Raw genomic sequence first — 24888 nt, 5'->3', positions numbered from 1 at the left:
CTTGCACCAAAAACAAACAACTGTGTAACCCAACTGTACTCCAACAGAAAATAAAAATCACTGCAGGAGAAAACCCCCAAAACCAATGTCTACTGCATTCTCCCCAGGCCTCCAGCCCCTGTGCTGCTGTCTCATGCCAGGGTTTAGTGGTCCTGACTTCCCAGTCAAACTGTGGTCTCTATGAGGGAGCTGGAAAGGTGGTGCCAGCCTGTGAGCTGCAGTAATATCCTGACCACCTGCACCCCATACTTGGGACCGCCACCTTAAAATTCAAACGGTCCTCCTTCACCTAAAGCAAGCCTCTTGCACCTAGAAAATGGTAGACTCTCTGAGTTGAAAGAGATTTGAAAACTCACACTCTCTCCACCTCTTTTGGTCAGGGGGTTCTTACTTCCAAGCCTCTCTTAGACAAATTTCACCTGCCTAGGACAGCTACCTTGGCATAACACTTTGGCAGGGATTGGCATGGTGAAGGGTAAGGGGGCAGAAGGAATGACATTCGGGCCCTGTGTGTCTGTTCTGCACTTTCCACCACACTTTTCAATCACTGGAACAGGGTCTCCTGCATTGCAGGTGGATTCTTTACCAGCTGAGCTATCAGGGAAGCCCTTGGGAAGGCTCAGATCAGATCAGATCAGTCGCTCAGTCGTGTCCGACTCTTTGCGACTCCGTGAATTGAAGCACGCTAGGCCTCCCTGTCCATCACCAACTCCTGGAGTTCACTCAGACTCACGTCCATCGAGTCAGTGATGCCATCCAGCCATCTCATCCTCTGTTGTCCCCTTCTCCTGCCCCCAATCCCTACCAGCATCAGAGTCTTTTCCAATGAGTCAACTCTTAGCGTGAGGTGGCCAAAGTACTGGAGTTTCAGCTTTAGCATCAGTCCTTCCAATGAACACCCAGGACTGATCTCCTTCACAATGGACTGGTTGGATCTCCTTGCAGTCCAAGGGACTCTCAAGAGTCTTCTCCAACACCACAGTTCAAAAGCATCAATTCTTCGGCGCTCAGCCTTCTTCACAGTCCAACTCTCACATCCATACGTGACCACAGGAAAAACCATAGCCTTGAATAGACGAACCTTTGTTGGCAAAGTAATGTCTCTGCTTTTGAATATGCTATCTAGGTTGGTCATAACTTTCCTTCCAAGGAGTAAGCGTCTTTTAATTTCATGGCTGCAGTCACCATCTGTAGTGATTTTGGAGCCCAGAAAAAAAAAGTCTGACACTGTTTCCACTGTTTCCCCATCTATTTCCCATGAAGTGCTGGGACCCAATGCCATGATCTTCGTTTTCTGAATGTTGAGCTTCAAGCCAACTTTTTCACTTTCCACTTTCACTTTCATCAAGAGGCTTTTTAGTTCCTCTTCACTTTCTACCATAAGGGTGGTGTCATCTGCATATCTGAGGTTATTGATATTTCTCCCGGCAATCTTGATTCCAGCTTGTGCTTCTTCCAGCCCTGCATTTCTCATGATGTACTCTGCATATAAGTTAAATAAACAGGGTGACAATATACAGCCTTGACGAACTCCTTTTCCTATTTGGAACCAGTCTGTTGTTCCATGTCCAGTTCTAACTATTGCTTCCTGACCTGCATACAAATTTCTCAAGAGGCAGATCAGGTGTTCTGGTATTCCCATCTCTTTCAGAATTTTCCACAGTTTATTGTGATCCACACAGTCAAAGGCTTTGGCATAGTCAATAAAGCAGAAATAGATGTTTTTCTGGGACTCTCTTGCTTTTTCCATGATCCAGTGGATGTTGGCAATTTGATCTCTGGTTCCTCTGCCTTTTCTAAAACCAGCTTGCACATCAGGAAGTTCACGGTTCACGTATTGCTGAAGCCTGGCTTGGAGAATTTTGAGCATTACTTTACTAGCATGTGAGATGAGTGCAATTGTGCAGTAGTTTGAGCATTCTTTGGCATTGCCTTTCTTTGGGATTGGAATGAAAACTGACCTTTTCCAGGCCTGTGGCCACTGCTGAGTTTTCCAAATTTGCTGGCATATTGAGTGTAGCACTTTCACAGCATCATCTTTCAGGATTTGGAATAGCTCAACTGGAATTCCATCACCTCCACTAGCTTTGTTCGTAGTGATGCTTTCTAAGGCCCACTTGACTTCACATTCCAGCATGTCTGGCTCTAGGTGAGTGATCCCACCATCGTGATTATCTGGGTCGTGAAGCTCTTTTTTGTACAGTTCTTCTGTGTATTCTTGCCATCTCTTCTTAATATCTTCTGCTTCTGTTAGGTCCATACCATTTCTGTCCTTTATCGATCTCATCTTTGCATGAAATGTTCCTTTGGTATCTCTGATTTTCTTGAAGAGATCCGTAGTCTTTCCCATTCTGTTGTTTTCCTCTATTTCTTTGCATTGATCGCTGAAGAAGGCTTTCTTATCTCTTCTTGCTATTCTTTGGAACTCTGCATTTAGATGCTTATATCTTTCCTTTTCTCCTTTGGGAAGGCTCAGGTTTCCCCAATATGCAGAGCAGGGCAGGAAGAAATGCTGTGCTTTGTGGCCATTGGGGGCAGTAACAACTCTTAAATGCAGGACCTATGGGTACTTCATATTCTCTTTCCGACTCTTTGCAACCCCATGGAATATATAGCCCATGGAATTCTCCCGGCCAGAATACTGGAGGGGGTAGCCTTTCCCTTCTCCAGGGGATTTCCCAACCCAGGGATCAAACCCAGATCTCCCGCACTGCAGGCAGATTCTTTACCAGCTGAACTACTAGGGAAGCCCTGCAAAATAATCCCTTCGCAGGAGAAGTGACATGCAGCAGGTAACAGAAACAATTCAAATGGAGGCCAACCTTCAGGAGCCAATTTCAAACAGCAAATTTTGCTTACACTTAAGAAAAAAAAAGGAAACCAAAATCCTGCTCCTATGGATATCCAGGGCCTCCCAAATGAAAGAGGAAGGCACAAATACTCCAGAAGGTCTGATCAGAGGTGCTCAGAGTGTCCCATGGGTGGTCGACAGCCACATGACTTGTGGAGTCAAGATACCACAATGCTTCTCCGTGTGAAGTCTCTGGGGCATGCCGGACTCCATCTCAGCTCTTACAGTGAGTCTGAGTCCCAGGGAGGAGGCTCAGAGGAAGACGATGTGAAACAGACTTAGTGGGAGCGATGGCTTTGGTGAAGCTTGACTTTTTAAAAAGTTTTATTTTTTATGTGATTTTTAAAGGTTACACTCCATTTATGGTGATTATTTATACCAAATATGGCTATATTCCCAGTGTTGTACAATACATTGTTTTTTGTTGTTTAGTCACTAAATCTTATCCAGCTCTTTGCGACCCCATGGACTGTAGCCTGACAGGCTACGTCTGTCCATGGGATTCTCCAGGCAAGAATATTGGAGTGGGTTGCCATTTCCTCCTCCAGGGGATCTTCCTGACCCAGGGATCGAACCTACGTCTCCTGCATTGCAGGTAGATTCTTTACCACTGAGCCACCAGGGAAGGCCAATACATTCTTAGAACTTATTTTTAAAACAAATATTTATTTATTTGTTTATTTGGCTGTGAAGGCTCTTTTAGATGTGGCACTTGAGGTGTGTGTGTGTGTGTGGTTTGTGGGATCTAGTTCCCTGACCAGGGGTCGAAACTGGCCCTCCAGTGTTGGGAACTGGGAGTCTTAGCTACTGGACCCCAGGGAAGTCCCCTTGTAGCCTATTCTAGGGGTTCTCAACCTCTTTGGCACCAGGGACTGATTTTGTTCCATGGATGGGGGTGGAGGATGGTTTCGGGATGATTCAAGCACATTGACTGTGCACTTTATTTTTATTATTATTATTACATCAGCTCCACCTCAGACTGTCAGGCATTAGGTCCCAGAGGCTGGGGACTCCTGGCCTGGGCTTCATCCAATGGTGTGCGCCTCCCACTCCCCGACCCCTATGTGCCCCTCCCAACTCTCTCCCCGGTAACCACTAGTTTGTTCTCTATATCTGTGAGTCTGCTGCTTTTTTGTTATATTCATTAGAGTCTGTTGTCTTTTTTGGTTCACATATAAGTGGTGTATGTATTTTTCTTCCTCTGTCTGACTTATTCGCTTAACATAATGCCCTCTGAATCCACCTGTATTGCAGCAAATGGCAAAATTTCATTCTTTTTATGGTTGGGTAGTATTCCATTGTATACATGTGCCATATCTTTATCCATTCCTCTGCTGATGGACACTTAGGTTGTTTCTGTGTCCTGCCTACTGTAAATAGTGGTGCTGTGAACATGGGGGGCATGTGTCCTTTGGAAGGCTATTGTAAACTGCTGCTGTGAACATCTGGGTGCATGTGTCCTTCTGAATTAGTGTTTCTGTTTTAGTTTTCAGATCTGTGTGCAGGAGTGAGATTGCTGGGTCACATGGTAGTTCTGTTCTTAGATTTTTGAGACCCTTACATTCTGTTTTCTACAGTGGTGTCACCCCTTACATTCCCACCAACAGTGTAAGAGGGCTCCCTTTTCTGTAAGGCTTAACTTTTATCATTGCATAATCTTATGTTTATTGAAAAAACACTGAGAAGCAAGGTTTAAAAAGAAGGAAACAACTGTGCTACACAAACACAGCCAGTGTTGAAGAGACGCACTTCCTTCCACAGGTGTGTTTGTTAAAAAACTGGAGAGACCTTATAAGTACTTTTACACGACTTAGATTTCCCTGAACTTAGTAGTGTGAGCTCTGTCTCCTTAAGTGTTCTTTGAAAGCATGGCGTTGGTTGGGTTTATACTACACAACCCGGATGTGGTCGAAGTGTTTACTCATGCTTTGTCAGTCGTCACTTTCGGACTATACACCATCATATAGGACAGTTTAAAGAGCACCGGAAGCTTGACACCTAGTGGTTCTTCTTCATAGGTTCTTCAGAGAGGAAATGCTGAGTTGGTGTTTAAATATGTTAAATGCTCTTTTTTGTAACTTTATTTTTGCCTGTGCTGGGTCTTCGTTGCTGGGTGGGCTTTCTCCAGTTGCAGTGAGGGGGGCTGTTCTCCAGTTGTGGTGCTCGGGCTTCTTACTGCAGTGGCTTCTCTTTTTGCGGAGCACAGGTTCTGGGCTGCATGGGCTTCAGTACCTGTGGCTCCTGGGCTGTGGAGCACAGGTTAATAGTTGTGGTGCACGAGTGTGTGGATCTTCCTGGATCAAGGATTGAACCCATGTCCCCTGCATTGGCAGGCAGATTCTTATCCACTGCGCCACCAGGGAAGCCCACGAAGTCAATTAAAAAAAAAAAAAAAAAACAGAAACCTTGGTTCTTTTGTATTCAGTTAGTGCTTTTAGGTATAATTTTTCCCTCAAAATCATACCTATGCTATATTCCTATGTTTTTATTAAGCTCCAATCATATTTCCTTTAAAAATATATAATCTTATTTTTAGCGTTGGTATGTGGAGCGGTGTAAGGCTTGTGTTTTCCTCACGTCTGAGTGGACAGTTTCCTCAGCGTCATTTGCATGCGCGTTCATGGCAGCGCTTTTATCATATGCCTGGTCCTGGCTGCACGTGGAGGCATGAGAACACCAGACGCAGAGTCGCTTTTTTCATGGCTCTTAAGTACAGTGTTTGTCTAACACTCCACACCAAAGAACTGATGTATGCCTTCCTCAGAAAGGTCCGTATGACATGAAATTCTCAAAATCTAAAAACTTTAGTAACCAGGGATAATTTTTACAACAAGAATGTTGCCTTTTTTCCTTCAGCTGAACACATTTATTTTGTTTATTTGTTTTGGCATGTGGTTGACTTACAATGTTGTGTTAGTTTCAGGTTTACAGTATCGTAATTTAGTTGTGCATATTCATTCTTATTCAGATTTTTTCTTGTATAAGTTATTACAGAATATTGAGTAGAGTTCCCTGTGATATGCAGTAGGTCTTTGTTGATTATCTCTTCTATATATGACTTGACTTCCCTGGTGGCTCAGGTGGTAAAGTGCCTGCCTACAATGTGGGAGACCCAGGTTCGATCCCTGGGTTGGGAAGATCCTCTGGAGAAGGAAATGGCAACCCACTCAAGTACTCTTGCTTGGAAAATCCCATGGACAGAGGAGCGTGGTAGGCTACAGTCCATGGGGTTGCAAAGAATCAGACACAACTGAGCGACTTTATTTTCACTTTTCTATATATATTAGTGTGTATCTCTTTCTCCCAAATTCCTATTTTATCTTTCCTTCACATTTCCCATTTGGTAACCATAAGTTTGTTTTCTGTGAGTCTGTTTCTATTTTATAAATAAGTTCATTTGTATTGTTTTTTATTTTTATTTTTTTAAATTTAATTTTATTTTTAAACTTTATTATATTGTATTAGTTTTGCCAAATATCAAAATGAATCCGCCAAATTAGATTCTGCCTATAAGTGATTTCATATATTTGTCTTTCTTGGTCTGACTTACTTCACTTAGTATGATAATCTCTGGGTCCATCCCAGTTGCTGAAAATGGCATTATTTCATTCTTTTTTATTTCTGAGTAGTATTCCTGTATGTGTATGTATGTGCGTGTGTGTGTGTGTGCATGTGTGTACACACACACACATATTCTTTATTCATTCCTTGATGAACAGTTAGGTTGCTTCCATGTCCTGGCTATTGTAAGCAGTGCTGCTAGGAACATGGGGGTGCATGCATATTTTGGAATTATGGCTTTCTCTGGATATATGCTCAGAAGTGGGATTGCTAGATCACATGATCACATAGATCAAGAACATTGCCTTTTAATGCAACTGATATTCCACATTTATCTCAACCCAGAAATTTACCAAGGTCAGTTGTCAAGGTTATTGTCCTAGGGGAGTTCAGACCTCTTATTGATGAACCATCCAAGAAGCTCATCTCAGACCACAGAAGTTTTCTACTATGTCAACTTCAAATGAATTGATGCTGCTGTGTAGTTGGGTTCTCTGATTCCATCTTTTTTTTTTTTTTGCCTTGATTTTATTACCTTCTTTTTGCCTTTTTAAAAATCAATTGAATTCTTTTCTTGGAATTGGAGGATAATTGCTTTACAATGTTGTGTTGGTTTCTGCCATATGTCAGCATGAATCAGCCGTAGGCATACACGTGTCTCCTCCCTCCTGAACCTCCCTCCCCCCGCCCTGCTCATCCCACCCCTTTAGGTCATCACAGAGCACTGGCTTGAGCCCCCTGTGTTCGACAGCAACTTCCCACCAGCCGTCTGTTTTACTTATAGTAGTGTATATGTTCCGTGCTACTCTCTCAATTCGTCCCGCCCTCGCCTTCTCCCGCCCTGTCCACAGGTTTGTTCTCTGTGTCTGTGTCTCTCTTCCTGCCCTGCAGATAGGTCCAGAGTACCATTTTTTCTAGGTCCCATATACATGTGTTAGTACATGGTATTTGTTTTTCTCTTCCTGACTTACTTTGCTCTATATAACAGGCTCTAGGTTCATCCATGTCACCAGAACTGACTCAGATGTATTCCTTTTTTATGGCTGAGTGATATTCCATTATATATATGTACCACAGTTTATTTATCCACTCATCTGTCAATGGACATCTAGGTTGCTTCCATGTCCTGGCTGTTGTAAATAATGCTGCAGTGCTCCGATTCCATCTTTATTTTCTAGATTCCACAATTCCTTGGTCCTAGAGACTCTTTCTAAGTCTGATCCTGCTGGACAATCAAGATGGCAGAATCAGACCACCTGCTGTGGTATCTAGAAAAACTTAATAAAAAGGAATTTATGAGATGGAAGATCCACCTTGGACAAAAACATGTGGAGCTCGGACTGCCAGAGATCCCAACTTTCGATCTAAGGACAGCCAAGGAAGACCTGGTCAACCTGTTGACGACCTCTTATAAGGCACAGCACGTCTGGAACATGATGTTCAGCATCTGTGAAAAGCTCCATCATAGAGCTAGCTCTCTGAGCAGATCAACACCAGGCAAAACTGAGTTAGTGGGTAGGGTTGGGGGCAGTTTTTAGGAAGCCTGATGGTTTTGATAAACTAAGAGAGCTGGTCTTCAGGCCTGGAAGCCATCAGACGACGAGTGATAAACCGCATGTGAGTCTTGTCCTGTCTGGTGACTTTGCGATTCTACCCAAGTGTCTTTCATCCTGCTCTTAGGCAAGCAGCCAGCCAAAGGATAAGACCCAGCCAAAGACAGTGCTCAAGCTAGCGCAGATTCCAAGCCTAACACTTTGCCATGGAACTGTAAGATATGGCCAGAGAAATCAGTTTGTTATTGTTCATTGACTCAGTCATGTCTGACTCTTTGCAACCCCATAGACTGCAGCACTCCAGGCTTCCTGGCTATTATCATCATGTGGTCAAAGTATTGGAGCTTCAGCTTCAGCCTCAGTCCTCCCAGTGAATATTCAAGGTCCTTTCTTTGAATTCCTTTCCTGGGTGCAGGACAGATCCTCCCACCCCTCAAGCTCACTGCCGCTGGGAACAGGCAGATCAGTTACGTGCAATCACAGCCTCAGCCCAGGGACAGCTCTCAGAGACCAGCTGGCTTTTCTTCCTCCATCAAGTTCTGCGGTGGTAGCAGATCTATTCGGCTCCCCTTGCCCTGGGGATAAAATTTTCTTCAGGTGTTTTTTTTTTTTTTTACCAAGGGAGGTCTCATCTCTGTCTGGAAGTTTGTTTAGACTCACTTTTGCATCCCAGGTGGCGCTGGAGGTAAAGAACCTGCGTGCCAGTGCAGGAGATGGAAGAGACACAGGTTCAATCCCAGGGTCAGGAAAATCCTCTGGAGGAGGAAATGACAACCCACTCCAGTGTTCTTGCCCGGGAAATCCCAGGGACAGAGGAACCTGGTAGGCTGCAGTTCACGTGGTTGCAAAGAGTCAGACACGACTGAACAACTGATCAACAACAACAATGATGTACACAAATGAGAAAATCAGAGAAAAGGTAAATAGGTAATTAATGGTTGAGAGTCGAAGATCTAATAATTAGCTGCCTTGAGCCAGTTTATATCAGGAAACTGTCTCTGGGAGATAGTGAAGGACAGGGAAGCCTGACAGGCTGCAGTCCATGGGGTCCAAGAGAGTCGGACACGACTGAGCGACTGAACAACAACAGAACCAGGAGGCAGTCTCTGAACTCAAGAATCATGACTTCATTTTACATAAAAATTTTCCTTTGATGTGTTATAACTAAAGGTTGTTGAAAATGCTGTGGAACCCGAAAGGTGAAAGAAATAAGGTTTTTCTTATGCCAAAATACATGAGAAAAAAGCTGTTATGTTCTGCACCAGTGGTAAAAGAGATCTGCAGCTTGTTATTTGGATCAATTTTACTTTATTTGATTCTACTGATGAAAACTAGGTTTTTGCAATCTTCTTTTAAAATGTTATAGCAAATATCTTGTACCTGTGTCTCTGTGATGAATGCTAAGTTGTGTTCAAGTATTTGCGATCTCATGAACTGTAGCCCACCAGGCTTCTCTGTCCATGGGATTTCCGAGGCAAGAATACTGGGGTGGTTGCCATTTTCTTCTCCAGGGGATCTTCCCAACCCAAGCATTGACCCTGTGTCTCCTGTGTTGGCAGGAGGATTCTTTTTATTTTAAATCACTAAGCCACCTGGGAAACCCTATAAGTACAGATACTGGATGTGTGTGCGTGCGCGTGCTTGGTCACTCAGTCGTGTCCAACTCTTTTTGACCCCATGGACTGTATAGTCCATGGAATTCTCGTGTCTGTGTGTGTGTGTGTGTGTGTGTGCATGCGTGCATACATGTGCTTAGTCACTCAGTTGTATCCGAATTCTCCAGGCCAGAGTACTAGAGTGGGTAGCCTTCCCCTTCTCCAGGGGATCTTTGCAACCCAGGGATTGAACCCAGGTTCAATCCGCCGCATTGCAGGCGGATTCTTTACCATCTGAGCCACCAGGGAAGCCACCAGATTTTTGACAAAGGTTGAGTCTGCTATGAAATCTGTTTTCTTAAATAATGATGTATCCTGATGAGTGAAGAAGAATAGCTTGAATATTAATTTGGCCATTTGAACTATGACAGGTTATATTGGCATTTATTATTTAGAGGTTTTCTCCCCCTCTCTGTCAACTTAGAATGTTGGAGGTGAAAACTACCTACTGTCAGCAGCAGATATCCCTTTCTGTCACTAGATGGCAGCCTAAAGCAAGGACTGAATCTGTGGCTTGCAGCTTCTTTGAGTCTTGGGTTGTTTTCCTCTAAGGCTGTTAAAACTCAAGCTTACTGGCCTCTTCAAAGAATCGCAGCACTGACATCCAGGAGCCAGGATTAATTCTCTGTAAACAAACGATTTTGATCAAGACCTTCTCTGCCAGAATGGATAGTTACTGTCAAGTGGTTTACACAGAGGTTAAAAGGAGAGAGAAGTTAGGAGACTGCAACGTGGTGCGATTGTCGATGATACTCAGAAAGGGACGGCACATTGACGAGGCGGAAGCAGAGGCAGTGAGGAGCAGTTCTGCTGGCAGGGTTTGTGGCAGACTCCTCTCGAGTTTGTTTTGGGAGGTGTCCCACCTTCCTTTTACTTTGAAATGATTTTCTGCCAGTGATCTTATTACCATGGAAAGAGATAGTCATACCTGTGGAAGGTATATGATCTTGGTCAGTGACATATAGACATGAGTTCATGAATTTCATGTGAAAAGTGTCTTTCTCTGTATTAATAGAGGTAGAAATTGAGACAAAGGGAACTGAAGTTGCTTAGCAAAATTACTACCAATTAAGCTTTATTTTTTGTGTTAGAGACTGACTGTTCAATACATCTGGGTTAGGAACCACGTGACTGCAGTGTTCCCTCCTCTTCCTCACTGGATAGCTCGGGAGGTGAGGCCAACAGGCGTGTCAGGGTCAGTGCATCCACAGCGCTGGGACGCAGCAGAGCAGAGAGCATTTGTGAAAGGAGGCATGAGTGACTGAAAGTCTGAAATCAGTTGAGAGGCACAGAGAGGGGCCGTCTCATTCTTAGGCAGAAGACATGGCTTCTGAAGCAGTGTGATTCCAGGGACCATAAAATACCACCCTTCCACCCCCAGTAGTGTGATAACAAGCAAGCTCTGCACCCCTAGGGAACCAGGGTGCCTGGAATTCCAACAAAGGAGATTCATTGTTTAGGCAAAGCTTTGCTTCCTCCGGAGTTTTATTTTGAAATGCAAACATCCCTATTGAGGCTAACCCTGCCATGTGACAAGGTGAGCTCCTCTGGGCCCCTGAGCCTTGATTGAGGTGTCAGGATGGGGTGGGAGGTGACGGCAAAGAGAAGAGTTAAAAAGTGGGGAGACTTGGCACTGACCCCACATTTGGTTGATTTCCCAATTTGTTTTCACAGTGAATATCTGGACCTGCAATATCATCTGACGTGGCGAGTCCTGAGAGCTTGACTTCCATCAGTTGAATGTAACTAGGGAGGAGTTGTTTTTCTCCTTTATGATTCCCCGGCCTCCGCTCATCGGAGGCTCTGGTTAGGGCAGCTGTGGGCCAGCAGTGCCTGCCTGTACAGAGGGCCGCTCGGCCTTACCCAGCGGTGTCAGGCGTGAGTTCTGTTTGCCCCGAGGCTGGTTGCTCCAGGATGTGCTGGCTTCTTCTCCCTCCTGGAGACACACATGATTTCCTTGAAACACAGACCACACATTTCTCATTGGGCTTGAAAGGTCATCTGTTATTAAGGCAGAATCCTGGCAGGAACAGTCCTGAGGTTTGTAAGTGCTGCATGAGAGAGAGGCACATAAATTCATTCTGATGCCAAGAGTGAATTCCTCTTTCCCCTTTCTCTTTCCCCTCTTTTATTATGTAATTGATCAGGAACACTGATCAGAAAAAATATGCCTCGTGGACCATATTCTTGGTTGAAGATCGAGGGTGTTACTTTTCTATATATCAGTACCTGCAGCAGGTGCTGATTGGAAGGGGTAAAACCATTCAGTGTGTCACTGAGTGGAACCTGGGCAGCTGTACCCTTGAATGGTGTCCAGCCTCTTCTGTCTTCCTGTCCAGCACACATTTCTTTTCTCAACCCAGATTTTGTCACTATTGTGAGAAAATTTTCCTTTGAAAGATAACTGTGTCAAGGCTTCTGGGGTTTTAGTTTGAGTGTCGATGTATTCCCCTTTTTAATGTTGTTCTTTGTGTGTGTTTTGGTCTTGGAGGTGGGCCGGGTTGCTTTCACCGTGGTAAGCAATGCTTGTTATGGTGTGGCGGGAGGGCCAGCGTTTGTGGACGGCTGGCTGGGAGGTGTGTGAGGAGGCCCTGGCTCTGGGATCTGCGAATCCCGGGTCAGAGCCCCTGCTGTGGAGTGACTGAGCTGCCCTGTGACCGAGGGGCACTGTAGACGGCGGCCCAGTTGACGGAAGAGTCTAGTCCAGCCTGGCCTTTGCTCTTGTAGCTTTTTTAGGCCCTGGTTTTTATTGAGGTTTCTCAGACATTTAACTGAGTAGGTTCCTTTCCTGTGACATCTCGCCTCTTTCCTGCTTTTGCCGGATGTTGAGTTATAATGGCGTACTGTCTTATGACTCTTGGGCATTGGGAGTCTTCACATATCCTCCTTGCAACTGCTTATCTCACTTTAAAACTATTTAGAGGGGTTTTAAGCAGAAATTATTGTTAGAATAATGAGTGTTTTTTTTTTTTTTAGTGAGACCAAAAAGTCAGGAACTTGGGTTTAGATGAAAGCGAAAGGGAATGTCTTCAGAAGATTTGACTAATCTGACCATCAGTATACACTGAGGTGTTGAGAGAAGGGGTGAGGAAGTTCCTGCTCCCTTGAGACTTTATAAACTTTATTAATTTATTTTATAAATAAATCAGCAGTCACCTACTGCACGTAACATTGCTGTTCCCCACCCAGAGACAGGTGGTGCTCGCGGTTCCCTGGGCTGGAGGGATCCATAAGTGCTGTAGATTGAGTCAGTACTGTGCGTGCGTCCTGGTACCTTGTGAGGGCCAGGACCTCAGGTTGCCTGCTGTGGACGAATCCTCAGCGCCTCGCCCCGATCCCCATGTCAGAGCCCTAATCCCTGGGGTTAGTGCCCTTATGAGGAAAGACCCCAGAGAGCTGGCGTCCTCTCTTGCCACCACGTGACGACACACAGGCTGCTCTTTCCACACCAGGAGGAGAGTCCTCACCAGACGTCCAGCCCCAGAGCTGTGAGGAGATTTCTGTTAAGCCCCCCAGTCTAAGCTATTCTGTGTGGCAGCCCAAGGAGGTTCAGACGACCGTGTCTGCAGAGGAACATGGTGGTTTGGTCAGTAGGCTCTTTATTTTGGAGGTGGGGCAAGTTTGGTTAACCCCTCTAGGTGGGTGTCCTGGGGACTTCCGTGGGCTCACAGTCACAGCCACTTTTCTCTAGTTCTGCTTGGGCATACCAGGTTTCCTCCCCACTCTGCCCTGTAGACTCTTACTAAACCCTGCTAAGAAAAAAGATCCAAGGAATTCAACTTTTTTCTTGAGATTTCTGTATATCTTGAAAAAAAAAGCAACAACCTAATCAATCAATGACCCTTTATCAAAACACCTTCCTGTGCTCTTAGCAACACTCTTTTATGGCTGAAGACATATGTAATTTTCTGCTCAAGAACCAGCAGAGTAAAACCTAGAATTCCAGGTCTCTTATCAGGAATTGTAACAAGTCTGAGATTGTACTCTGCTTGCGAGTTAAATGCTCAAAATTCTCCAAGCCAGGCTTTAGCAATACGTGAACTGTGAACTTCCAGATGTTCAAGCTAGTTTTAGAAAAGGCAGAGGAACCAGAGATGAAATTGCCAACATCTGCTGGATCATGGAAAAAGCAAGAGAGTTCCAGGCAAACATCTATTTCTGCTTTTTGACTATGCCAAAGCCTTTGACTGTGTGGATTGCAAGAAACTGTGGAAAATTCTGAAAGAGATGGAAATACCAGACCACCTGACCTGCCTCTTGAGAAACTTGTATGCAGGTCAGGAAGCAACAGTAAGACCTGTGCATGGAACAACAGACTGGTTCCAAATAGGAAAAGGAGTACGTCAAGGCTGTACATTGTCACCTTGCTTATTTAACTTCTATGCAGAGTACATCATGAGAAAGCCTGGGCTGGAAGAAGCACAAGCTGGAATCAAGATTGCCAGGAGAAATATCAATAACCTCAGATATGCAGATGACACCACCCTTATGGCAGAAAGTGAAGAGGAACTCAAAAGCCTCTTGATGCAAGTGAAAGAGAAGAGTGAAAAAGTTGGCTTAAAGCTCAACATTCAGAAAACTAAGATCATGGCATCCGGTCCCATCACTTCATGGGAAATAGATGGGGAAACAGTGGAAACAGTGTCAAACTTATTTTTTGGGGCTCCAAAATCACTGCAGATGGTGACTGCAGCCATGAAATTAAAAGATGCTTACTCCTTGGAAGGAAAGTTATGACCAACCTAGATAGCATATGCAAAAGCAGAGACATTACTTTGTCAACAAAGGTTCATTTAGTCAAAGCTATGGTTTTTCCTGTGGTCACGTATGGATGTGAGAGTTGGACTGTGAAGAAAGCTGAGTGCTGAAGAATTGATGCTTTTGAAGTGTGGTGTTGGAGAAGACTCTTGAGAGTCCCTTGGACTGCAAGGAGATCCAACCAGTCCATTCTAAAGGAGATCAGTCCTGGGTGTTCTTTGGAAGGAATGATGCTAAAGCTGAAACTCCAGTACTTTGGCCACCTCATGTGAAGAGTTGACTCATTGGAAAAGACTCTGATGCTGGTAGGGATTGGGGGCAGGAGGAGAAGGGGACGACAGAGGATGAGATGGCTGGATGGCATCACTGGCTCGATGGACATGAGTTTGGGTGAACTCCGGGGTTGGTGATGGACAGGGAGGCCTGGCGTGCTGTGATTCATGGGGTCGCAAAGAGTCAGACACGACTGAGCGACTGAACTGAACTGAACTGGGAGTTAACTGGTGAGCCTGCTGCAGCATTATGGATGCTGGCAGGAGACGCAAGCGTCCTGGCTCAGTGGAAGGACTTTGTTCTCATAGCAGTCGCATGGCCAGAGAATGAGCATTTTCTTGTACAGATTCGGTGCACAGGGCCAGGGGACACCTGTACTTGTAGGCGGTTGTGTTACAGGAGAGGAGCCATCAGGCTGCCTGAATTTTACCATGAGCAGTCAGAGAGGAAGTCTGTCTCTGTCTTCCAAGGCTGTTCACTATATGAACATCCTTGGAAAAAAGTTCAGAGCAAAGGCCGGCAGTGCCTCCGCTCACCAGGTGTGCAGAAATGTGAGAGGCCCATGAGGAACTGCTAAGGTCTTTCCCCAGGGCTCTGTGTTGACCCCTCGGCGGAGTGGCAGGAGATGGTGGGTTAAGTCCTTGTTGATGGACCATTTGAAGCCTATCGGCAGGGATAGTTGGGTAGACACATGCTGCTGATCTGTGCTGCACTGGGGGTACTTCTTGGGGTATGGAGGTTGCCTGCTGGACACAGTTGCTTGAAGTTGATTGCATTGACTTGTGGATTCATTTCTCATTTTGAGTTATGGAAAGGGATTGCTAGGAGAGGGAAACACTGTGCTCATGAGGTTTCTCCCCTACAGAGAGACAGAAATTTAAGTTAATCTAGTACCTGTTTATTGGGCATTTACAGCACACAGGGAAATTGGGGACATAGAGGGGCAGAGGGCATTAATGACATCCTGGGTCCACACCCTCTGGAAGCATTCATCTAGCAGGTTGGGGTCATGGCACTGAGGGAGAGCAAGCCCTGCAAACGTGACATGGGTAGCTAGGAGACAAGACTTGTGTGCCTGCAACTGGAGTTATATTACTTAATACTGGATAACAAAGTACCTAAGATTAGCGGCTTAAAAGGACGTTAATGATCTTAGTTTCTATGGGTCAGGAATTTGGCGGTGGCTTAACTGAGGAGTTCTAGCTCATGGTTTTCATCTTCGAGTCCAGATGTCAGCCAGGGCTTTGGTCATCTGAAGGCTTGGCTCAGGTTGGAGGATCTGCTCACGTGGGTGTGGGTGGGGGTCCTGGTTTCTTGCCAAGTATGCCTTTCTACTCGCTGTTTGTGTCTTTTCACAAGATGGCAGCTGACTTCTCCCAGAGTGAGTGATCCAAGAGAGCTGCAAGTCAGAGGCTGAAGTATCCTTTATGACCTGCCCTCCAAAGACATCATCATTTCTGCAGTGTTCTGATTGCACAAGCCAGTACTACTCAGCACCAGGAAACAGAGATCCCTGGCAACAGTTTGGGAGGCTGGCTACCACAGGGCCAGCAGAAGGACTGCTAGCAGAGGGACTGGGACTGGAGAGCAGAGCCCTCAATCTCCCTGTCTGCTTTTTCTCTTTTCTTTTAATTTTAACGATAAAATATGCATAACATACTTCTTTAAGAAAATTGGAGATACCAAAGGAACATTTCATGCAAAGATAGGCACAATAAAGGACACAAACGGCAAGGACCTAGCAGTAGATCCTAGCAGCAGAAGAGAGTAAGAAGAGGTGGCAAGAATACACAGAAGAACTGTACAGAAAAGCTCTTAATGACCCAGATAACCACAATGGTGTGGCCTCTCACCTAGAGCCAGAAATCCTGGAGTGTGAAATCAAGTGGGCCTTAGCTAGTGGAGGAGATGGAATTCCAGCTAAGCTATTTCAGATCCTAAAAGATGATGCTGTTAAAGTGCTGCACTCAATATGCCAGCAAATTTGGAAAACAGCAGTGGCTGTAGGCCTGCTGAATCTTCATTCCAATCCCAAAGAAAGTTCAAATTACCATACAATTGCACTCATTTCAAATGTTAGTAAGATTATGCTCAAAATCCTTCAAGCTAGGTTTCAGCAGTACATGAACCGAGAACTTCCAAATGTTTAAGCTGGAATTTAGAAAAGGCAGAGGAACCAGAGAAATGCTGAATCATAGAAAAAGCAAGGGAATTCCAAAAAACGTCGACTTCTGCTGCTTGGACTGCACTAAAGCCTTTGACTGTGTGGATCACAACAAACTGTGGAATATTCTTAAAGAGATGGGAATACCAGACCACCTTACCTGCTTCCTGAGCAACCTGTGTGCAGTACAAGAAGCAACAGTTAGAATAGGACATGGAACAGTGGACAGGTTCAAAATTGAAAAAGGAGTACGTCAAGGCTGTGTATTGTCACCCTGCTTACTTATATGCAGAGTACATCATACGAAATGCTGGGCTGGATGACTCACAAGCTGGAATCAAAATCGCCGGGAGAAATATCAGTAACCTTAGATATGCAGATGACACCACTTTAATGGCAGAAACTGAAGAGGAACTAAAGAGCCTCTTGAAAAAGGAGAGTGAAAAAGGCAGCTTAAAACTCAACATTCAAAAAGAGAAGATTATGGCATTCCAGTCCCATCACTTCATGGCAAATAGATGGGGAAAAAGTGGAAACAATGTCAGGTTTCATTTTCTTGGGCTCCAAAATCACTGCAGATGGTGACTGCAGCCACAAAATTAAAGACACTTAACTCCTTGGAAGAAAAACTATGACAAATCTAGACAGTGTATTAAAAAGCAGAAACATCACTTTCCTGACAAAGATCCATATAGTCAAAGCAGGCGATGGCACCCCACTTCAATACTCTTGCCTGGAAAATCCCATGGATGGAGGAGCCTGGTAGGCTGCAGTCCATGGGGTCACTAAGAGTCGGACACGACTGAGCGACTTCACTTTCATTTTTCACTTTCATGCATTGGAGGAGGAAATGGCAACCCACTCCAGTGTTTTTGCCTGGAAAATTCAATGGACAGAGGAGCCTGGTGGGCTACAGTTCATGGGGTTGCAGAGAGTCAGACCGGGCTGAACACGCACACACCACGCCACCCTCCCCGCCGCCCGGTCTACTTTTGTTCCTGATCAGACTCAGCCTCTGCAGGGACTACTTTTGGAACCTCATCCTCAGGTTCCCACCAGCGGGGGGAGCTTGGAGCCTGCCTTGGAGGTGTTGCTGGTGCCCGCTTGGGAACCTGGATGCCTCTGCTTCGCAGCACTCTCCTGGCAGGGCGCAGGGAAGCAGCAGGTGGCCATGTGCGCCGTTTGCTCCTGGATCTCTGCAAAAGCAAGATGCATTTTCTCCTGAGGTCTGTGTCATTCAGCTCCCAAATGAAGCTTATTTAATTAAAGGAATTAGTTCCAATTGAATTCTCAAGATGGAATTATGGATTCAGTGGAAGGGGAATAAAAGGGGCAGTGGGCTCGAAGGTTGAGGAGAAGCTGTTTTCTGAGCATCCATGTTGCACACTCTGCAAAACAGTGTTTCCAGACTGACATTGTCGTTGTCCAGTGTTGTGGCTTCTCACACATATCCTGCGAGGACTGCATTCCATCACAGATGCAGGTGTAGGCCATGGCTTCTTGTGTCTGTGCTTTCCATTCCTGGAGCAGTGCCCCCCGAGCTGACACCTTGGAGTGGCGTCAGATTTCTAACTGAAGGAGACACTAGTTGTTTAACGTCTCCTAGCCTGTGCTCCCTCCTAGGAGTCACTTGCCTGCTCTTTGCTCTTAGCCCACGTGTGTCCAGTGAAGGTAGTCCACCCTGCGCTCACCCAGCCAGGCCCTCTGGCCCTGGTCATTGGTCCCAGTGAACGTATGATCCAGCCCAGGCCAGTCAAACCAGGGCTCAGCTCTGGCACTTTTGTTGAGCAGATGGATCTGCTGCCATCAGCTCACGATCACATGTGGCCACCTGTGCGTCAGGCAGACCCGAGAGACAGCAGGAAGTGGCTGGGCCTTGTTCCTTCCGTGCTCTGGAGCCAGCTGCGGCCAGGTCCAGCCCTCTGTATTCTGTCTTGGCTTGAACCAGTTTGGATGCCATATTTGGTCAATGTGATACACTTCTACTTTTTAAAGATCAGGTGAGTCCACTTCTCCTACGTGGAACCTGATGCTTCAGGTACAGGTGCTGTGGAGGATGGATTTCTTTAGTGTCTTGTATATGTTACACCATTTGAGTAGTCCAAGGGAGCCTAAACTGGGCCTACTGCCACCATGCGTTTATGGGACCTCCTGCCACCAGCCATGGGGAGAGGCCTCAGAATTGCAGGCTTAGGCCAGTGGAAACAAGCCTGAGGTTTGTGGTCAGGCTGTCATAGTCCAGCATGTGACCTGTCCGTGTCTCACAGTCTCTCTTGGTAAATAGGGAGTGGTCCTTGGCAGATTTGTGTTCTCGCTAGTCTTCAGCCTTCATTGCTTTGCTACCTGTTCTTCCCTCCTCTCTCCTTCCCATCTGCTGGGATCTTCATCCACCAATTATCTTTTCTTCCATCACTCCGGCTCTACCTGTTGATTCCCTTTTCCTCCTACGCACAGATGGCATGACCAAGGCCTCTCCCCAGCCTTGGTTGTACCATCCTCTAGCTACTAATCTCTTTCCCTTGTCAGCTATACCACTTCCTCCCATCTCACTCGCTCATGCCCGTCTCAGTCTTCTCTGATAAAGGGAACCCGTTTGCCATATCGGAACTGGTGGAACCAGTGTACACAAAATCACAGCACAGCGTATAGTCAAGGCACACGTGGCTCTGTGCATGTGGCTCTGGATGGGTCTCTGGGGCTCTGGCCCTGGGAGCCCCTCAGTTATGGGGAACTCTCCAAGCCCTGAGTGCCGCGGCCTCATCTCTGATGAGTTTCTTCTGCTTCTCTCCTGCTCCCACTTCTCTGCTTCACGGTCTCCTTTTTGTTCCTGTCTCTCTGGGTTTCGCCTGTAAGACACTGTTCTTCCTCCACTATAGACTGACTCCCCCGGCACTCTTTAGTTACTAGCTCTGTGCACTTGCTCCTGAATATTTATTTTTGGTCCCAATCTCTCCTGTTACTTACAACTGTTGGATAGATATCTGCAGTTGGGTATTCTATAGGAAACCTCAATTTCAAAGTGGCCAAAATGGACTTCTGCCTCTGCCCATGACAGAGAAAAAGGACTGGATTTATTACAAACAACTTAAAACAGACAAAATACATGTAGTAACTGCCACCAGCCACTGAATGAAAAGCAGCACAGGGCAGTGATCTAGGAGAGAAGGAAGACCAATGAGGCGAGGTCGGAACGCCTGAGCTTCCTACCGGGAGCAGGTTTCCGGGGAGAGGGGCCCACACAGAGCCCAGTGGTTTCCCTGAATTGAAAGACTGAGGGGAAGATTCAGGGAGGTAAAGTAGCTAAAATTTACAGGCAGAAGAATACCAGAGAAGAGATGGAGAGAGCATGGTAGAGGGCCCTGGAAGTCTGCAGATTCTAGTCAAGTCTTGAGCAGTGTGTCAATGTGAGGAAGGTGCTTGAGGCCGCTGGAAGAACCCTCAGAAGAAGCAGGTAGAACAGTCTTGGAATTGATACAGGCCTGTGTCCCCAGTGGCTAGAGTGGAAAAAGACTGTATCCCACAACATAGGTGGAATGGACATATTTCTTGAAAGGTACAAATTACCAAAGCTTACTCAAGAAAAAAAGTAGATAACCTGAAGGGCCTTGTATCTATCAAAGAAACTAAGTTTACAGTTAAAAACCTCCCCACAAAATAAGCCTCAGGCCCTGATGGCTTTAGTGGGGTATTCTATTAATACCAATCATTTAAGGAAGAAATAATATCAATCCTATTCAAACTCTTCTAGAAAATTAAGATGAGGGGCCACTGCCCAATTCGTTCTATTCTTTAATTTCAAACCCAGAAAAAGATGATACAAGTAAAGGGGACTGCAAGTTATGATTTCTCATGAACATAGATTCAAAAATTCTTAACAAAATTTTAGCAAATTGGATCCTTTATATTTAGCAAAATATAAAGAATACATCATGACCAAGTGGAGCTTATCTAAGGAATGCCAAACAATTTAACATTTGAAAATAGATCAATGTGACTGACCTTTAACAGACTAAAAATGAAAGTCACATGATCATCTCCAAAGAGGTAAAAAATAATTTGATAAAATGAAACATCCAAACATGATAAAAAAAAAAAAAAAAACCTTCAGGCCTAGACGTCATTTTCTCAACCTGATAATGGGTTTCTATAAAAATCCTTCTGCTAACATCATACTTCATGATGAAAGACAAAGTGCTTTCCCTGTAAGATCATTAACAAGACTAGGATGTCTGTTATTATTTCTACCCACTTCTACTCATTTCTGTCCACTTCTAACAAGTACATGTATTTCTATATATTAGCAATAATCATAATTAAAACTTAAAGTAGTATAATTTGCATTAACATGAAAATTTTGAAACATCTAGAGATAAGTTTGGGGGAAAAAAAAGCACAAATCCTGTAAACCGAAACCTACAAAACATTGCTGAGAGAGGTTAAGAGACCCACGTGAATGAAGAGAGAAATATCATGTTCGTGGATCAGAAGACTCAGTATTGTTAAGATTTTTTTAAAAGATCCTACAGCTTAATTCCAGAAAAATAAATGACCCAATCAAAAATGGGCCAAAGAACTAAATAGACATTTCTCCAAACACATGAAAAGATGCTCAACATCACTCATTATCAGAGAAATGCAAATCAAAACCACAATGAGGTACCATTTCACACCAGTCAGAATGGCTGCGATCCAAAAGTCTACAAGCAATAAATGCTGGAGAGGGTGTGGAGAAAAGGGAACCCTCTTACACTGTTGGTGGGAATGCAAACTAGTATAGCCACTATGGAGAACAGTGTGGAGATTCCTTAAAAAACTGGAAATAGAACTGCCTTGCTGCTGCTAAGTCACGTCAGTCATGTTCGACTCTGTGCGACCCCACAGACGGCAGTCCACCAGGCTCCCCTGTCCCTGGGATTCTCCAGGCAATAACACTGGAGTGGGTTGCCATTTCCTTCTCCAGTGCATGAAAGTGAAAAGTGAAAGTGAAGTCGCTCAGTCGTGTCTGACTCTTGGCGACCCCATGAACTGCAGCCTACCAGGCTCCTCCGTCCATGGGAGTTTCCAGGCAAGAGTACTGGAGTGGGTCGCCAGTGCCTTCTTCGAGAACTGCCTTATGACCCAGCAATCCCACTGCTGGGCATACACACAGAGGAAACCAGGATTGAAAGAGACACGTGTACCCAATGTTCATCGCAGCACTGTTTATAATAGCCAGGACATGGAAGCAACCTAGATGTCCATCAGCAGATGAATGGATAAGAAAGCTGTGGTACATATACACAATGGAGTATTACTCAGCCATTAAAAAGAATACATTTGAATCAGTTCTAATGAGGTGGATGAAACTGGAGCCTATTATACAGAGTGAAGTAAGCCAGAAAGAAAAACAGCAATACAGTATACTAACGCATATATATGGAATTTAGAAAGATGGTAATGATAACCCTGTATACAAGACAGCAAAAGAGACACTGATGTATAGAACAGTCTTTTGGACTCTGTGGGAGAGGGAGAGGGTGGGATGATTTGGGAGAATGGCATTGAAACATGTATAATATCATATATGAAACGAGTCTCCAGTTCAGGTTCGATGCACGATACTGGATGGTTGGGGCTGGTGCACTGGGATGAACCAGAGGGATGGTACAGGGAGGGAGGAGGGAGGAGGGTTCAGGATGGGGAACACGTGTATACCTGTGGCGGATTCATGTTGATATATGGCAAAACCAATACAATATTGTAAAGTTAAAAAATAAAATTAAAAAAAAAAAGACTTATCTACTTATTTATTTTTGGCTGTGCTGGGTCTTTGTTGCTGCCTGCGGGCTCTCTCCAGTTGCAGTGAGTGGGGGCTGCTCATTGCAGTGGCTTCTGTCTGCAGAGCGTGGGCTCTCGGCACACGGGCTTCAGGAGTCGCCACGTGTGGGCTCAGGAGTTGTGGCTCAAGGGCTGTAGAGGGCTGGCCCACTAGTTGGGGCCCGTTAGTTGCATGTGGGAATCTGCCTGGAGCAGTGATCAAACCCATGTCCCCTGCCTTGGCAGACAGATTCCTAAGTACTGGACCACCAGGGAAGCCCTTGTTAAGATGTTAATTCTCTCCAACTTGGTCCTATAGATTCAGCATAGTCAAAAATTCAATCAAGATTCCAGAAACTTTTTTTGAAGAAACTGACATGCTAGCTTTAAAATTTGTGTGGGATTACAAAAGTCCTGAAATAGTTAGAATAATTTTTAAAAGAATGAACAAATTTGGAGGACTTGCACAAACTGGAAAGGGAGCAGAGAAGTGGCTAATTGTGCCCGGGGTTTTATGACCAGGCTGGATTTGGCAAATCTCCTTCCATCCACATCTCATTGTCAAAGTTGAGTCACTTCATGTTATAGAACCGGTGTTGGCACCTTAATCCTCGAGGGTCATTTTCATCAACTACATGCATCTATCTCTGAATATCTGTCTGCTTTCTGCTTACAGATAGAACCTGCAACCTTCTGTGGGCTGCTCTTGGGTACCAGAGCCTCTTCCCGTGAATGTAGAGAATATTATGTAACATGACTGACTGCTGTGGGAGAAGAAAAGACCAGTATCTTTGCCTTGAGGCAGGTCAAACTCCAAGATGTAATTTATACTTCCCATGGACCAGGCTTGGGACTTTCACCTGCAACCGAATCAGTCACATTCTGTTTGCCTTCTCCCCTTCTCAGCCCTGCTTCCCCCAACCCTGTTGCTAGCATCTTCAGCAGCATATTTTTAACAGATCAATTGCACCCAAGAGAAGCAAGAACTAGTGAGCACTTAGTCAATCTTGCAGGACCTTACTTATCCAGCTTTTTCTTTTGGACACTCAAATCGAGGCTTCTCTTTGCGAAGAAACCTCCTCAGCTTGTCTCCAATGGCTCTGTTGACGTGTCTGTCTTCGCTCCCTGCACTGGCTCTCCTGCAGACAGGAATTAAGCCACATTCATCTGTGCATCTCTGTGCTCACACAGCCCAGCAGCAGGTGCGCAGTGGACACTGTTCCTAAGCTTTGCATCCCTTCATGAGCTTCTGCTGCAAGGGTAGCATGAGGCACGACCCAAGGGGTCTTTGTTCTCTGCCATCTCCCTGATGGAGGGAGCTGAACTGTGCAATAAGACAGCGGGAGAGAGATTCTGGCCTCTCGCTGCTGTCCTCAGGACAGTGTCCCCAAGGCTGGGCTTTGCACGAACAGTTAAATCATGCCCACTTCCCCAGGCATTGCAGCTCCTGAATTACACACTCTGTTGCTTTGCAATTAAGCAATAATGCAATTAGAACTAATGCAGCAGAGATGATGATCTGTGGGGCCCGTTCATAAAGATGCTTCATCTAAATGTTGAGCTCAGTGCTTGGAAAGAATAAACAGACATATTTCTCTTTCTCTCCTTTTTTTTTTTTCTTTTTACATAAGAAGGAATTTGTCTCAAAACAGTTGTGGGTTTTATGCGTCATCACTTCTGTTCAGCCCGCAGCTCTCTGCTGGGGGATGTGTCGCGGTCGCTCCCTTGTGGTACCGCTTTGCTTGTCCCCGCTGTGCAGTGGGGCTGCTTGCGCAGGCAGAGCATGCCTCTCGCCACTTGTGCAGTCCCTTCAGTGTGTTGCTACACAGTGCCTGGGGACCCGGTGGCAGTTCCCTTGTACTTGCCACCTTCTTTCCTCTCCTGGGGCCAGTGAGGGGGTGCTGAGCCAGTGTGATGGAGGAGGGGCCGTCAAAGCAGAGTGTCATCCCTGCAGCACAAGGTTTCCGTGGCAGTGGCCCCACGATGGGACTCCTTGGCATTTCTTTGTCAAGATGGAGAAAGTCAGCCCTGGAGACTCCAGAGTGACGTGGCTCCCCGGCTCCCCAAACTGGTCTGATGAGCACAGGACAGGCAGCACAGCAAGTGCTTCATAAGCATCATGTCCTGCATTGTGAGACAGTAACCTGCCTATATTATTGGTTATGATAGTCTTTCCTATTTGAAATGAAATTTTTTCCCCGATGGTATTGCTTACTAAAGTTAGTTACCCAAATTGTTTTGTATTCAGTTGAATCATGTGAAATTGCTAATATTTGA

General features: G+C 45.4%; 1 long non-coding RNA gene across 7 annotated transcripts in view; it reads left to right on the top strand.

Moving 5' to 3' along the window:
- Positions 1-24212, top strand: part of LOC147352884 (uncharacterized) — a 59504-nt gene extending 35292 nt beyond the window's left edge. For 3 of the 7 annotated variants that reach the window (XR_015145224.1, XR_015145221.1, XR_015145227.1), the window contains one exon: positions 23288-24212. This is a non-coding gene — a long non-coding RNA (uncharacterized LOC147352884). Of the gene's footprint in view, positions 1-7590; positions 9336-16010; positions 17275-23287 lie in introns of those variants that run through there. The other 4 variants (XR_015145222.1, XR_015145223.1, XR_015145226.1 and 1 more) reach the window with 2 other exon arrangements.
- The last annotated feature ends 676 nt before the right edge of the window (positions 24213-24888 follow it).

This window comes from Bos grunniens, chromosome 18, assembly GCF_055505025.1.
Source record: "Bos grunniens cultivar Pamir isolate PY7600 chromosome 18, Bosgru_T2T1.0, whole genome shotgun sequence".
Lineage (NCBI taxonomy): Eukaryota > Metazoa > Chordata > Mammalia > Artiodactyla > Bovidae > Bos > Bos grunniens.
This window is presented reverse-complemented; position numbering and strand designations above follow the sequence as displayed.